At 40.4% G+C, this 14,557-nt stretch overlaps 1 pseudogene; it reads left to right on the top strand.

Moving 5' to 3' along the window:
• The first annotated feature begins 10,174 nt into the window (after nucleotides 1–10,174).
• LOC109783849 (uncharacterized) lies at nucleotides 10,175–10,868 on the top strand (annotated as a pseudogene).
• Nucleotides 10,869–14,557: the final 3,689 nt, after the last annotated feature.

The raw sequence follows: 14,557 nt of genomic DNA on the forward strand, positions 1-14,557 counted from the left end.
CATGATTCTCAGCTCACTAAAAGTTTGCCAGTACCATCGGTTGGGTGACTTTATTTAGCCCATCAATTTATATTGCTCCCTCCGGAAGATCTATTGGGCCACTACAAAATCGATGATTTCTTCTGACGAGCCACTTGTGTCATGTAAAGCCGATTTATATCAACAAAAATAGTTTCTTCGCAGTTTTCGACTAGCACACGGTCTAAGCGTTGCCACAGAAAAGTAAATACTGACGGTACCACTTTTGCGTCAACAGATACATCTCCAACGTATCTATAATTTTTTATCGTTCCATGTTGTTATATTATCAATCTAGGATGTTTTATAATCATTTTATAGTCATTTTATATTATTTTTTGGTACTAACCTATTGACATAGTGCCAAGTGCCAGTTGTTGTTTTCTGCATGTTTTTTTACATCGCAGGAAATCAATACCAAACGGAGTCCAAATGCAACGAAACTTTACGGAGATTTTTTATGGACCAGAAGACACCCAATGGGCCAAGGCGGTGCCTGGGGGTGCTCCGAGGGGAGCACAACCCACCAAGGCGCGCCAGGAGGCCCAGGCGCGCCCTGGTAGGTTGTGCCCACCTCGGGTGCCCCCCGGACCGCCTCTTTGCTCTATAAATACCCAAATATTTCAGAAACCCTAGGGGAGTCGACGAAAATCAATTCCAGCTACCGCGGAGTCTAGAACCATCAGATCCAATCTAGACACCATCACGGAGGGGTTCACCACTTCCATTGGTGCCTCTCCGATGATGCGTGAGTAGTTCTTTATAGACCTTCGGGTCCGTAGTTAGTAGCTAGATGGCTTCCTCTCTCTCGTTTGATTCTCAATACAATGGTCTCTTGGAGATCCATATGATGTAACTCTTTTTGTGGTGTGTTTGTTGGGATCGAATGAACTTTGAGTTTATAATCAGATCTATCTTTTTATATTCATGAAAGTTATTTGAGTTTCTTTGATCTCTTATATGCATGATTGCTTATAGCCTCGTATTTCTTCTCCGATATTTGAGTTTTGTTTGGCCAACTTGATCTATTTATCTTGCAATGGGAAGAGGTGCTTTGTAGTGGGTTCGATCTTACAGTGCTTGATCCTAGTGACAGAAGGGGAACCGACACGTATGTATTGTTGCTACTAAGGATAAAACGATGGGTCTATCTCTACATAAATAGATCTTGTCTACATCATGTCATCGTTCTTATTGCATTACTTCGTTTCTCCATGAACTTAATACAATAGATGCATGCTGGATAGCGGTCGATGTGTGGAGTAATAGTAGTAGATGCAGGCAGGAGTCGGTCTACTAATCTTGGACGTGATGCCTATGTAATGATCATTGCCTGGATATCGTCATGATTATTTGAAATTCTATCAATTGCCCAACAGTAATTTGTTTACCCACCGTTTGCTATTTTTCTCGAGAGAAGCCACTAGTTAAACCTATGGCCCCCGGGTCTCTTTCTCATATTATTTGCCTTTGTGGTCTACTTTTCCTTTCCTTTTATTTTCAGATCTATCAAACCAAAAATGCAAAAATACCTTACTATAATTTATTCTTCTTTATTTTATTTGGCGTTCGATCTATCAATCTACTACAATTTTATTCACGTCCGTTTGCCTATCTTGGGGCGCCGCTACCCGAAAGGGATTGACAACCCCTTTTACACGTCGGGTTGCGAGTAGTTATTATTTGTGTGCACTGGCTGTTTACGTTGTGTTGCTTGGTTCTTCTACTGGTTCGATAACCTTGGTCTCATAACTGAGGGAAATACTTACCGCCGCTGTGCTGCATCATCCCTTCCTCTTTGGGGAAATACCGACGTAGCTTCAAGCCGCATCAAAAGGAATTTCTGGCGCCGTTGTCGGGGAAGATCTTCAACATATACCAGGTTCCTAATCACAATTCTCATCTCCTTGCAATTTACATTATTTGCCATTTGTCTCTCGTTTTCCTCTCCCCCACTTCACAAAAATTTGTCGTTTTATTTGCCCTCTTTTTCGTTCGCCGTTTTCTTGCCGAACATATATGTGTTCTTGCTTTCTAGCCATAATGGCTGGCGTGCCTACTCCTCCTTTGTCACCATATTTTGAAGTTCTTTACTTCAAGCAAAGACAAGGAGCAAATTTAAAAGATGCTTGGTATAGGCTTATGGAATCTTATCGTATTTGCAATCTAAAAGGGGATGCTAAGATCTTGCTTCGTAATTTTTACATAGGATTAGCCTTGCATCATAGACAACTCCTAGATTTTGCCGCTAAAGTGAATTTTATCGAGCTTGATGCTAATGTTGCCTATGAAATTTTAGAAGGAATTCTGGGGGTTCCACCTCAAAAGAAGGGGTTTTCTTTCACCCCAGAGGGAGTTCAAATGTTAGATAAACTTGGTGATTTGCATAAACATATGGTTGAATTACAAAAATATAATGAACCCCTCAAACATCTTAATGGTAGTATCAATCGCATGAATACCTTGATTACTCTCTACAACAAGCGATTGGACATTTTGGATCTGAAGATGCTTTCTTTTCCGGAGAATTTAGGGAAGCGTAAAGAGCCTCCCGGCTTTGAGAAAACCCTTACAAAAATTGCCAAAACTACGGATGACAAAACTTAGATCCTTGCTATATGTCTAGCTAAGGGCGTAAAATTATAGCGCTTGTTGGGAGGCAACCCAATGAATAAAATTTATTTTTGCTTTTCGCTTTCTGTTCTTGAGTGTTAGAACACTTATGCTACTGTTATGATTGTGTTTTTTGTGTTTCAATTAGTGTTTGTGCCAAGTAAATCCTTGATCTTCTTGAGTGATAGTTGTTTGATCTTGCTGAGAAACAAAAACTTATGCACTCACGAAAATAATTTTCATAAATCACAGAAACGTGCTTTTACCCTGATTCCTTTTGCAGAAGATTAATATACAAATTACTCAGGTCGTCCTAATTTGTCAGAATTTTTGGAGTTTCAGAAGTATTCGAAATATCCAGATTGCTACAGACAGTTCTGTTTTTGACAGATTCTGTTTTCTTTGCGTTGTGTGCTTGTTTTGATGGCTCTATGGTTTTCTTTGATGAGTTTTTTGCCATAGAAAAGTTGGAATACAGTAGATATAATGCAAGAACAAAATATGAATTGGTTTTCTACAGCATACTAACGGATCTCATGAAGGTTTTGTTGAGTTTTGTGTGATTGAAGTTTTCAAGTTTTGGGTTATCTTACGATGGATGAAGGAATAAGGAGTAAGAAGAGCCTAGGCTTGGGGATGCCCCGGCATCCCAAGCTATTATCCAAAAGAGAGCAAGCAACTAAGCTTGGGGATGCCCCGAGTGGCATCCCCTCTTTCTTCTAACGACCATCGGTATTTTTACTCGAAGCTATATTTTTATTCGTCACATACTATGTGTTTTGCTTGGAGCGTCTTGTATGATATGAGTCTTTGCTTGTTTTATTTTGTGTTTTAAGTCTTGATTCCTTGCTGAACATGCCTATTTGAGAGAGCCAAAATTATGTCATGACTTGTTAGAATTGCTCCCTATGCTTCACTTATTTTTTATGAGCTATGGACTTGCTCTAGTGCTTCACTTATATCTTTTTGAGCACGGCGTGCTTTAGTATTTTTGAAGAAATACTCTCTTGCTTCACTTAGATTTATTTGAGAGTTAGTAATTTTTTTAAGAAATTCTCTCTTGCTTCACTTAAATTAATTTGAGAGAAAGAAATATTATGCTCATGATCTTCACTTATATTTGTTTGAGCTTATGAAAAGCAACACATGTAAATTAGTTCCAAACTGATAGATATCCAAGAAGGATATAATAAAAACTTTCATGAAGATCATTGCACAAAATAAACTTGATTCTTAATAATAGTTTTGAGATATGATGATGTGATATGTGAGCCATCTTGATGAGTAATTATGCTTTAGTAAGAATATATGTTAAGGTTTGTGATTCCCTATGCAAGCACGAAAGTCAATAATTATGCAATGAAATTATATCCTACTTGTGGTGCATTATTCGGTGTTAATTATGCTTAATGCTCGCTTATGAGATTATTCGTTTCTTGGTTGGTCGCTTCTCAATCTTTTGCTAGCCTTCATTTTGCACTAAGTATGATCACTACTTGTGCATCCAAAAACCTTTAAACCAGTTTTGCCACATGAGTCCACTATATCTACCTACATGCGGTATTCTTTTGCCGTTCTAAGCAAATTTGTATGTGCCATCTCTAATTTTCAAAATAAACTTCTCTTTTGTGTGTTTGTACCGCTTGCGAGGCGGTGAGGGGTGGCTAATATTTTCCATGCTAGATGTGTTATTCTCACGATGAGTGTTTATTCACTTGTCATTGCACGAGAGTAAGTCAAAGGTATTAGGGATGCCCAGTCCCGAAATGAAAAATGAATTTACTTTATGTTTTCAAATAATAAATTCCTTGGAAAGTATTGGTATGGAAGGCAACCGTGGATTCGGCTAGCCATGGAAAGTGAAAGTATGGTGGAAAAAGGAATAAATTTTATTTTCTGTTTGGGAACCGCCTATGATATATCTAGCATGGAAAGTGTTGGGAACTCTAAGTCATTTTCATTGGTGGGAAGGACACGCCTCCCAAAATATTTTATCTCTAAATTTTTCGCTTTGAGCTCTGGCACCTCTACAAATCCCTACTTCCCTCTATGAAGGGCTTTTCTTTTACTTTATGCAATTTTTATTTTGAATTTGAGTCTCCATCTTCTCTTATAAAGCACCGACTAGGAGGCACTATGATTGTACTTGAGCATTGGGTGTAGTTAATATGCGAGTGTGTTTCATGAATGGATCGATGATTAAGCATGATGGGCTAGGGATAGCGTATTTTAGCGTTGATATTTTGAAAGACATAGTTGCTTGTTGATATGCTTGAGTATTTAAGTTGTCATGTCAAAACTAGACCATTGCTTTGAACAATATAAAAGTCCAAATGTCCATGCTCTAAAGAAAAGAATTATGAGATGACATGTTAGGCAGCATTCCACATCAAAAAATTATGTTTTATCACTTACCTACTCGAGGACGAGCAGGAGTTAAGCTTGGGGATGCTGATACGTCTCCAACGTATCTATAATTTTTGAGTGTTCTATGCTGTTATATTATCAATCTTGGATGTTTTATAATCATTTTATAGTCATTTTATACCATTTTTTGGTACTAACCTATTGACATAGTGCCAAGTGTCAGTTGCTGTTTTCTGCATGTTTTTTACATCGCAGGAAATCAATACCAAACAGAGTCCAAATGCAACGAAACTTTACGGAGATTTTTATGGACCAGAAGACACCCAATGGGCCAAGGCAGCGCCTGGGGGGTGCTCCGAGGGGAGCACAACCCACCAGGGAGCGCCCGGAGGCCCAAGCGCGCCCTGCTGGGTTATGCCCACCTTGGGTGCCCCCGGACCGCCTCTTTGCTCTATAAATACCCCAATATTCCAGAAACCCTAGGGGAGTCGACGAAAATCAATTCCAGCTACCGCGGAGTCTAGAACCATCAAATCCAATCTAGACACCATCACGGAGGGGTTCACCACTTCCATTGGTGCCTCTCCGATGATGCGTGAGTAGTTCTTTATAGACCTTCGGGTCCGTAGTTAGTAGCTAGATGGCTTCCTCTCTCTCGTTTGATTCTCAATACAATGGTCTCTTGGAGATCCATATGATGTAACTCTTTTTGCGGTGTGTTTGTTGGGATCGGATGAACTTTGAGTTTATGACCAGATCTATCTTTTTATATCCATGAAAGTTATTTGAGTTTATTTGATCTCTTATATGCTTGATTGCTTATAGCCTCGTATTTCTTCTCCTATATTTGGGTTTAGTTTGGCCAACTTGATCTATTTATCTTGCAATGGGAAGAGGTACTTTGTAGTGGGTTCGATCTTACGGTGCTTGATCCTAGTGACAGAAGGGGAACCGACATGTATGTATTGTTGCTACTAGGATAAAACGATGGGTCTATCTCTACATAAATAGATCTTGTCTACATCATGTCATCGTTCTTATTGCATTACTCCGTTTCTCCATGAACTTAATACAATAGATGCATGCTGGATAGCGGTCGATATGTGGAGTAATAATAGTAGATGCAGGCAGGAGTCGGACTACTAATCTTGGACATGATGCCTATGTAATGATCATTGCCTGGATATCGTCATGATTATTTGATGTTCTATCAATTTCCCAACAGTAATTTGTGTACCCACCGTTTGCTATTTTTCTCGAGAGAAGCCACTAGTGAAACCTACGCCCCCCGGGTCTCTTTCTCATAATATTTGCCTTTGCGATCTACTTTTCCTTTGCTTTTATTTTCAGATCTATTAAACCAAAAATACAAAAATACCTTGCTGCAATTTATTCTTATTTATTTTATTTGGCGTTCGATCTATCAATCTACTACAATTTTATTCGCGTCCGTTTGCCTATCTTGGGGCGCCGCTACCCGAAAGGGATTGACAACCCCTTTTACACGTCGGGTTGCGAGTATTTTTTATTTGTGTGCAGGGGTTGTTTACGTTGTGTTGCTTGGTTCTCCTACTGGTTCGATAATCTTGGTCTCATAACTGAGGGAAATACCTACCGTCGCTGTGCTACATCATCCATTCCTCTTTGGGGAATTACCGACGTAGCTTCAAGCCGCATCATCCACTAAGATCATATCTTGCTGGTGGTTCCTGCTTTGTCACCAAAATCTATTTTTAGTGATAGCCAAGGACTTTCACCATTTGGTCAGCTGATTTGTTGCTTCTATTGTTTCCAATGGAATTAAACAGTCACTAACAATCTGTACGTCCAGGTTTGATGGGACAACGATTTTGACATATCAGTCTAGATGATGCTCATGTGGCTGCTTACATGCAGGTCCAGATGTTGATGACTTGGTTGCTCACATGTGGGTCCATACGTTGGTGACGGCATGCATTTCCGTCACAATTTGTAGGTAGCGTTGATTTGGTTAATATTTCAATTTGCAATCAAATTTGAATTTATTAGTTTTGGTAAATTTAAAAATGAAATTTAAAACAACTATGATTAATGTTGAAACTTAACATGTTTAACACAACTATATCACGCAATATCACGTTGAAGAAAATATCACACAAGATATAATAAGACATGCACCATCAGGGTTGTGAGAAGCCGTTTTGAGAACCCAGCGCAACTTTGTTAAGATGAAACTCATAATGTCTTCCAGTTCTTGTTGCTTCTTTTCAAGAGAAGTGTTTCTATCTTTTGAGCTCTTCTATTTTCTTGTTGTTGAGCAACCATTCTTGAATTCAAGTCTTGTTGATACCTTTAAGTTGCCGCTTTCCCTTTGAATCCTGAGTTAGCCTTTCTTCAAGCTCCCTCGTGCATTCCTGAAAGGTTGATCTCTGTCTAGAGCTAGATGAGCAACCATGCTTGCAAGAAACGTGCTCGATGAGCTCTCTTCCTTGAGGACCTCTACAAAAAATCTGTAGATCAATTTCTTGGCGGCGCACCATCTAGTGGAGGTGCGAGTTTTCTTGGACTGCATTTCATCCTACAAAATGATTGAACGTTGTTAGTACAGTGTTATAACTATTTGATTTTTTGGCTGCGGCACACTACATTTGAATTTGAAATGTTACAAAAGACTTATGTATTCAACTTATGCACTCTCACTCATGTTCTCATCCTTCTTTCTGGTGTGGGTTGCTTTAAAAACATTCATCTGAGAATGGTTCCTCATTGTTTTCCTTGGACTCCTACATGAAATTGGGAATGATACAGTACCACATGACATGTACTTATCGAGATATATAATTTACATTAAGGTAGTTAAAATACTTACCATGCAGTTGTATTGTGAAACATAGCATTTAGAGTCAGTGATTTGGCGATGCTTGACATCACTTCAGTTTGCTTTATCCTTTGCACATATTTTCTAAGATTTAAGGCTTGTATTGTGTATGTCTTGAAGTTCTGATATATGCAAGTACAACTTCAATCTGACATTGGTCTAGTAGTTCATCCAAAAATGCTTCTATATGATTATATGGCTTCAACATCATCGCTTGCACATTATTAACATTTTTAACCCTGTTGTAATATTCTCCTTTGAGTCGATCGCCGTGTCTGAGTCTAGTGGCATGGGCTTGTAACCCCACCCTACCTTGGAGGGGGGGGGGGACTATAGCTCCGTGAGCAGTTTGGGGAAGATTCTATGAACCGGTTCATGCCAGTTTTAGAACTTCATGTGTTTGTTTTTCCTTATTTTTGTCATATGTGCTTTTTATTGGGGTTTTCGGGTTTTGTTTTTCAAATACATGTTGACATTTTTTAACACAGGTAGTACATTTTTTGTATACAAGCGTAACATTCTTTATACACGCATAACATTTTTCAAATACATGATGGTTACATTTTTAAATACATGTTTGAACTCTTTTTTGAATACGTGTTGAACATTTTCAAATACACGTTGATATTTTTGAATGGTACAACTCATGAACTTTTTTTAATGGTAGGAAATAGTTTTCAAAATTTTATGTGATTATTTTCAAAATTTTATAAGAATAATTTTTGAATGGTATGGAACGAATTAACCCTTTATAGATGATAGAAACTTTTTTTGAAACCCATGACTATTTTCTAAATGTGATGACCATTTTTTTAATGCTATCAACATTTTTTTAAAAGATTTGCAAACAATAGAATTTTTGAAATGAAAATGAGAAAACGCATAGGTAACTTTCTGTTGAGCCGGTCCATTGACTCCCTCGGCCGCATCTGAATTTCAAATTTAGCCCCTTTAAAGTTGAGCAAGTTTGTTTACTGTAAGACGTATGGCGCGAGCTCTATGTCTCGCATTAAGTGAGATGGTAGCAGCTCTCACTGCTGCTTTTCCCTCTCCCATCGCATTGTATTGGGCCGGCCCATTCACGCGCGCATATTAGGTAAAAATAACAGAGGAAATGGGGGAAGCAGGGATACATGGTCAACATTTTTTTCTTCTCTGATTTTTTTCATTCTTTTTTGCATTTTGTTAGTATTGTTTATTTTATTTCTTCTCTGTTTTTCATCCTTTCTTGCATTTTTTTCCTATTTTCGGTTTTATTTGTTCTTTTGGTTATTGTTCTAATACGCGTCTAACATTTTTCCAATACAAATTTTGTAATACATGGTCAACATTTTTTTTCTATACACAGTTGTAACATTTTTCAAATAGAAGATTAATATTGTTTGAATACATGGTCAACACTTCTTCTATGCATTTTAACATTTTTAAATCCCTGATTAATAATTTTTAAATAAAAATATTAACATTTGGATACATGGTTAACATTTTTCTATACACATTAAGATTTTACAAACACTTGATTAACATTTTCAAATACTTGTTCAACATTATTTAAGACTAATATTTTTATATACATGATCTAAAAATTTTGTCATTTTTTTAATACATGGTCAACATTTTTCTATACACATTTAACATTTTTCAAATGCTTGATTAACATTTTTCAAATACTTGTGCAACCTTTTTTAATGTTTGATTAACATTTTCTATATAGTGATAAAAAATCATCATTTTTCTAATACATGCTCAAAAAAAATTCACATTTAACATTTTCTAAATGCTTGATTAACATATTTCAAATACCTGTTCCTCATTTGTTTTTGAAAATGATTGATAAACATTTTTTATATACATGATGAAAGCAATTCATCATTTTTTTATACATGGTCAAGACTTTTTGTATACACATTTAAAATTTTCCAAATGCTTGATTAAAAATTTTAAAACACATGTTCAACATTTTTTTAAATGCTTGATTAACATTTTTTAAATACATGATCAAATTGTTTCACACAAAATTAATTTTTTTTGTATGCCTTTTTCGTATACGTGATAAACATTTTCTCTGTACACATTTAACGTTTTATGTAGATTGATTTTGTAATATATTTATTTTTAGTATTTGGAAGCATAAACAAGTAAAATAGCAAAAAACGAAAAAAGGTGAAAAAACAAATAAAAACGAGACATATCAGCGCACCTGGGCTGGCCCAACTCGCCCGAGACATATCAGCGCCCGGCGCATGGGTCCATAAAATTTCAACAAACTCCGATCAGTTCCGATCATCCCGTGACGAGCATGATCCAAACATTGGACCCATGGCCGATTCCACCGCGCACCCGCCACCGGCGGTGGACCGGCGAGTCCAGCGGCTGGCTACCCGCGTCTCCATCGCACTCGCCGGTGCGGCCTCGCTCATTCTCATGTACCTCGGCTTTTCCGCGTCGCACACCATGTCCCCATCTACCTTCGCCCGCAACTCCTGCGACGCCGCTTTCCGCCGTGTCCTGACCCCGGACCGCCGCGTCGCTCAGCTCCGCTCATCCTCTGACTGGCGCCACCGCTCCGTCGCGCTTGCCTCGTCCGTCGTCTCCCCGCTCTGTGGCCTCCGCCTCTTGGTCGGCTCCTCCCACGTCCTCTGCCTCGCCGCGGGAGCCGGCAACGCCGTCGACGCGCTCAACGCAGCGAGAGTCAGCGTGGTCACCGTGATCGATCTTGTTGACTTCTCTCCGCTCGTCCGTCGCGCCGACCACCACCGCCTCCCCTTCTCCGACAACCCTGCGGGGTTCGCCGGCTCGCTCTTCCCGACTCGTGGCGCCGCCGAGGCTGAGCGCGCTGTCCTCCACGGTGGCCCATCGCGCTCGTCGTCGAACGGGAGCTGGACCCCGGTGCCCGTCGCCGGTGCTCTTCAAGAGGTCACGCGTCTTGGATGCCAGGGTTGTCACCTTGGATGGATCCCAAGTCAGGTTGCTATTTTTTCAGAGTAATGACACCACCCTGAACCCGCGATGATACACTGTAAGTAATTCTCATGTTCATTATGTTGTTGCTCTGTTAAGATCAAACACTAGATTTTATTGGAAGCGGAGTATCTATGCGCGAGCTCATATGAGCCCGTTATCTAGGGCGTTGGCTGAAGCATGGAGATATGTGCCAGTTCTAAATACGGGAGGGGTTGGCGAGTTAGTAAATGTCCACTGTCGCGAAATACGTAGATGGCAGGCGTCGGTGGTGGGCCGCAGTTTCACGGGCGGATAAACGTCCGTTTGTGGTTGACGAGTTGGGCCGTGGATCAGAACAGTAATTCGACGTCTAGTCCGTGGCCCCGAATGTGAGCTTTTCCGTTCGCTGGGCCCATGGTAGGAACCAACTGCGCGGTCTGGTGGCTTCGGCTAGGGTAAAGCTGACCTAATTATCGAAGGCCTGGTGGTGAGCGGCGACGCTGACGGCGGAGGTGAGGGCGACAAGGATGGAGTTCCTGATGCAACCTGTAGACGGGTATGTACTCTAGATATGTGGCTTTCTTCTAGAGATTTGTAAACCGTAAATGTGGTGATTCTGAGCGGATTTGCGTGAGCGTCGGGCAGATCTAACTTCCTGGAGGAAGTTGGGGAGAGTTTGGTGCCGGCACCGGAGCGGGCGGATGCGCTCGATGCGAAGATTGTGGCGGCGCATGTGACTGAAGGACATCAGTTGGCGGTTGAGGTTCAGCCGGCAGCTACAGGGGAGGCGCAGATGTTGATGCTCAGTGAAGGAGCGCAGGAGAGGAGGGACGTGTCTCCACCAAGCTCGGAGCTATCTACTGGGAAGATGAACCCACGAGCTCCTGGATGGAATAAGAGGTTAGTTCATGGCGTGCATATGTACTTTACTTGATGATGTGCCTCTGGGCTGAGCAAGACGATGATCGTTGTGTCATACCAGTAACTGAATATGTTGTTGCTATCGACTGGAATGAAATGGTTTAGGAAAATAGACGGTACTGAATTTTTTAGGAGGTTGGACTGAAGAAGGAACCTCATAACTGAATTAGTAGTTGCATATTGAGGCAGTTAACAGGGGCTTGATCATTTTGAGGAGAAGTAGTGGCATATTTGGGTAACATCCTTTATTTGTGATTTGTATTTGTAGATTATTACAAGCAAGGCAGTGAGGTCTCTGCATTGTTTGGAAGTAGGAAATTCACCCATGTGTTTACATGATTCATTCGATGGGCAGTAGCTGTGAGTGAAAACAAAATATTGTAGTGATGCGGGTGTGAATTTGGGAGTAAGATCGGTTGATAAAAACATTCCCTAACAGGTTAGGTCCAATTGAGATAAGTAGAAAACATGGATGTCTCCCTTGTTTCTAGGACCTGGGCGACGTGACATGTATCGAGGTCTTTTTCTCTATGTAATACCTGTTTCTCTGGATAGTAATGAGAGTTTGCAAAGGGCATGTGTTCCCTGTTGTATGTTTTTGTGCTTGAGATGATGGAGTACTGAGTCTGGTTATCAGTAGCATCTAATTATATTGAAGAATCTACCATGCTACAAGTCCCCTTTTTGCCGTGCATCGTTAGGAATTTGTATTACTCAGTCCCCTTTAGATGCTAACCACACTGCTACAAGTGGTGTCTGATCTTAACGCAAACTTGATAAATGAAACTTGTACTGATAACGATATTGTGGTCAGGCACATCTACCATGTTGTGCTCTCCTTTTAGTTGTGATAGTTCGATCATGCTTTTTCCGTTTGACGTTTTTCCTGATTGAGGGCAAATACATTATGTGACTTGTTGCAGCTACGTGAATTTTAATTATGCTTGCATAAATAATAATGCACAATTTGTCGAAATGTGAATCATGCTATGTAACTGCAGGTTGAGGATCGGTGCCGCTGCACCAAGTCGGCCGCCTTGCCCAAACCGTGTCACTGCATTTGAGAAGGCTGTTCGAAACTATGCTGAGAATCCAGGAGACAATGTGATCACACCGACTATTGGCACGACCTTTGATTCTGTAGGAGAGGCGTATGACTTTTACAATTTGTATTCATGGGAAAAGGGATTTGGTATCAGATATGGCAAGAGTCGGATAAATGTAGAGAGGATTAAATGCATGCAAGAAATCGTCTGTGGTTGCTCGGTTAGTAGAAATTGTTTTCTGTATGCAGTGTTCAATTTCATGGTGTTGCTGAAACCTGACGTTAACTGAATTTTGTGTTTTTGTGGTACATTTCCCCAGGGAAAAGCTGGGGTTGCGAATAGAAGATCTTGCCGCTACGAATGCCAAGCTTTAATAAGGCTCCTACGAGCAGAAGATAATGGATGGTATATTGCAGAGCACAAGGATACTCACAACCACTCATTGTCGCCGAACTTCGGCGAGACACTACATTGGCCATCACACAAGCATATAGATGTATACACAAGAGATCTTGTGAAGCCGTTTCGGCAGAACAATGTCAATTTGTCTAAGGTGTATAGCATAATCGGAGGTTTCTTTGGATCGATGGAGAATGTCCCAATCACAAAAAGGTCTTTGCGCAGTCTTTGTGGTAGAATTAACCGAGACCACGCAGAGGATGATGTGAAGAAGACAATGGATGTCTTTGCGGAGATTGGTGCGAAGGATCCGCACTTCACCTATAGGGTGCAAGCTGACAGTGACGGGAGAATTAGGAATTTGATGTGGGCAAGTGGGAACAGTAGGCTGCAGTACTCTTTCTTCGGGGATGTCATAACATTTGACACAACTTACAGGACAAACTTGTACGACATGCCTTTTGGATTGTTTGTTGGTGTGAACAACCACTTCCAGAGTGTGATTATGGCGGGTGTGCTTGTCCGTGATGAGACTGAGGATAGCTTTGTATGGGTTTTTTCTGAGTTCCTTCGTATGATGGGTGGCTCAGCACCAGTAACTATACTCACAGGTAGAAAAAAAAGATTCTATCTAGTTTTTCGATATTCATCAATGGTAGTTATGAGGGAGCATTGATTAATTGATTTGCCACTACTTTGATTTCTTATATCAGACCAGAACCGTGTAATGGAGCTTGCTATCAGCAAGGTTATGCCGAATACAACTCACAGGTGGTGTAAATGGCATGTGTTGAAGAAAGCAAAAGAGTCACTTGGGCCGCTGTACACGAAGAAAAGTGAATTCAGGGCTAAATTTTACAAAGTGATAAACCACATGCTGACAGAAGATGAATTTGAGGAAGGTTGGGAGGTGCTGCTGGATAAATACAAGCTAAGAGGTCATGATTATATGACGCAGTTGTTTGAAATTCGTAAGAAATGGGCGAAGCCTTACTTCAAGGGGGTATTTTGTGCGAAAATGACGAGCACACAACGGAGTGAGAGCGCAAACCACATGCTCAAAAATTATGTGCCTCCTGGATGCCCAATGCACATGTTTGTCCAGAAATACATGAGACTTCAGTTCGATCGCGAATCAGAGGAGAATTATGAGGAGAAACGCACTCGTATCGTAAGTGCATAATTTAGTGGGGAAATTTTTGTACTAGTTATCAAGGTGTTACTAGCAAATAAAAACGGTTTAATTTTCCAATGTTTTGCCATTTTCCCAGGGGAAGCCGTTGATGAGGGCAAATCTTGCAGTGGAGAGGCATGCAAGCAAAATATACACACGAGCAATGTTTGAACAATTTGGGGAGATTTTGTATGAGTGTGGAGCTTATCAGGTGGAGGA

The sequence above is a fragment of the Aegilops tauschii genome, chromosome 1 (genome assembly GCF_002575655.3).
Source record: "Aegilops tauschii subsp. strangulata cultivar AL8/78 chromosome 1, Aet v6.0, whole genome shotgun sequence".
NCBI lineage: Eukaryota > Viridiplantae > Streptophyta > Magnoliopsida > Poales > Poaceae > Aegilops > Aegilops tauschii.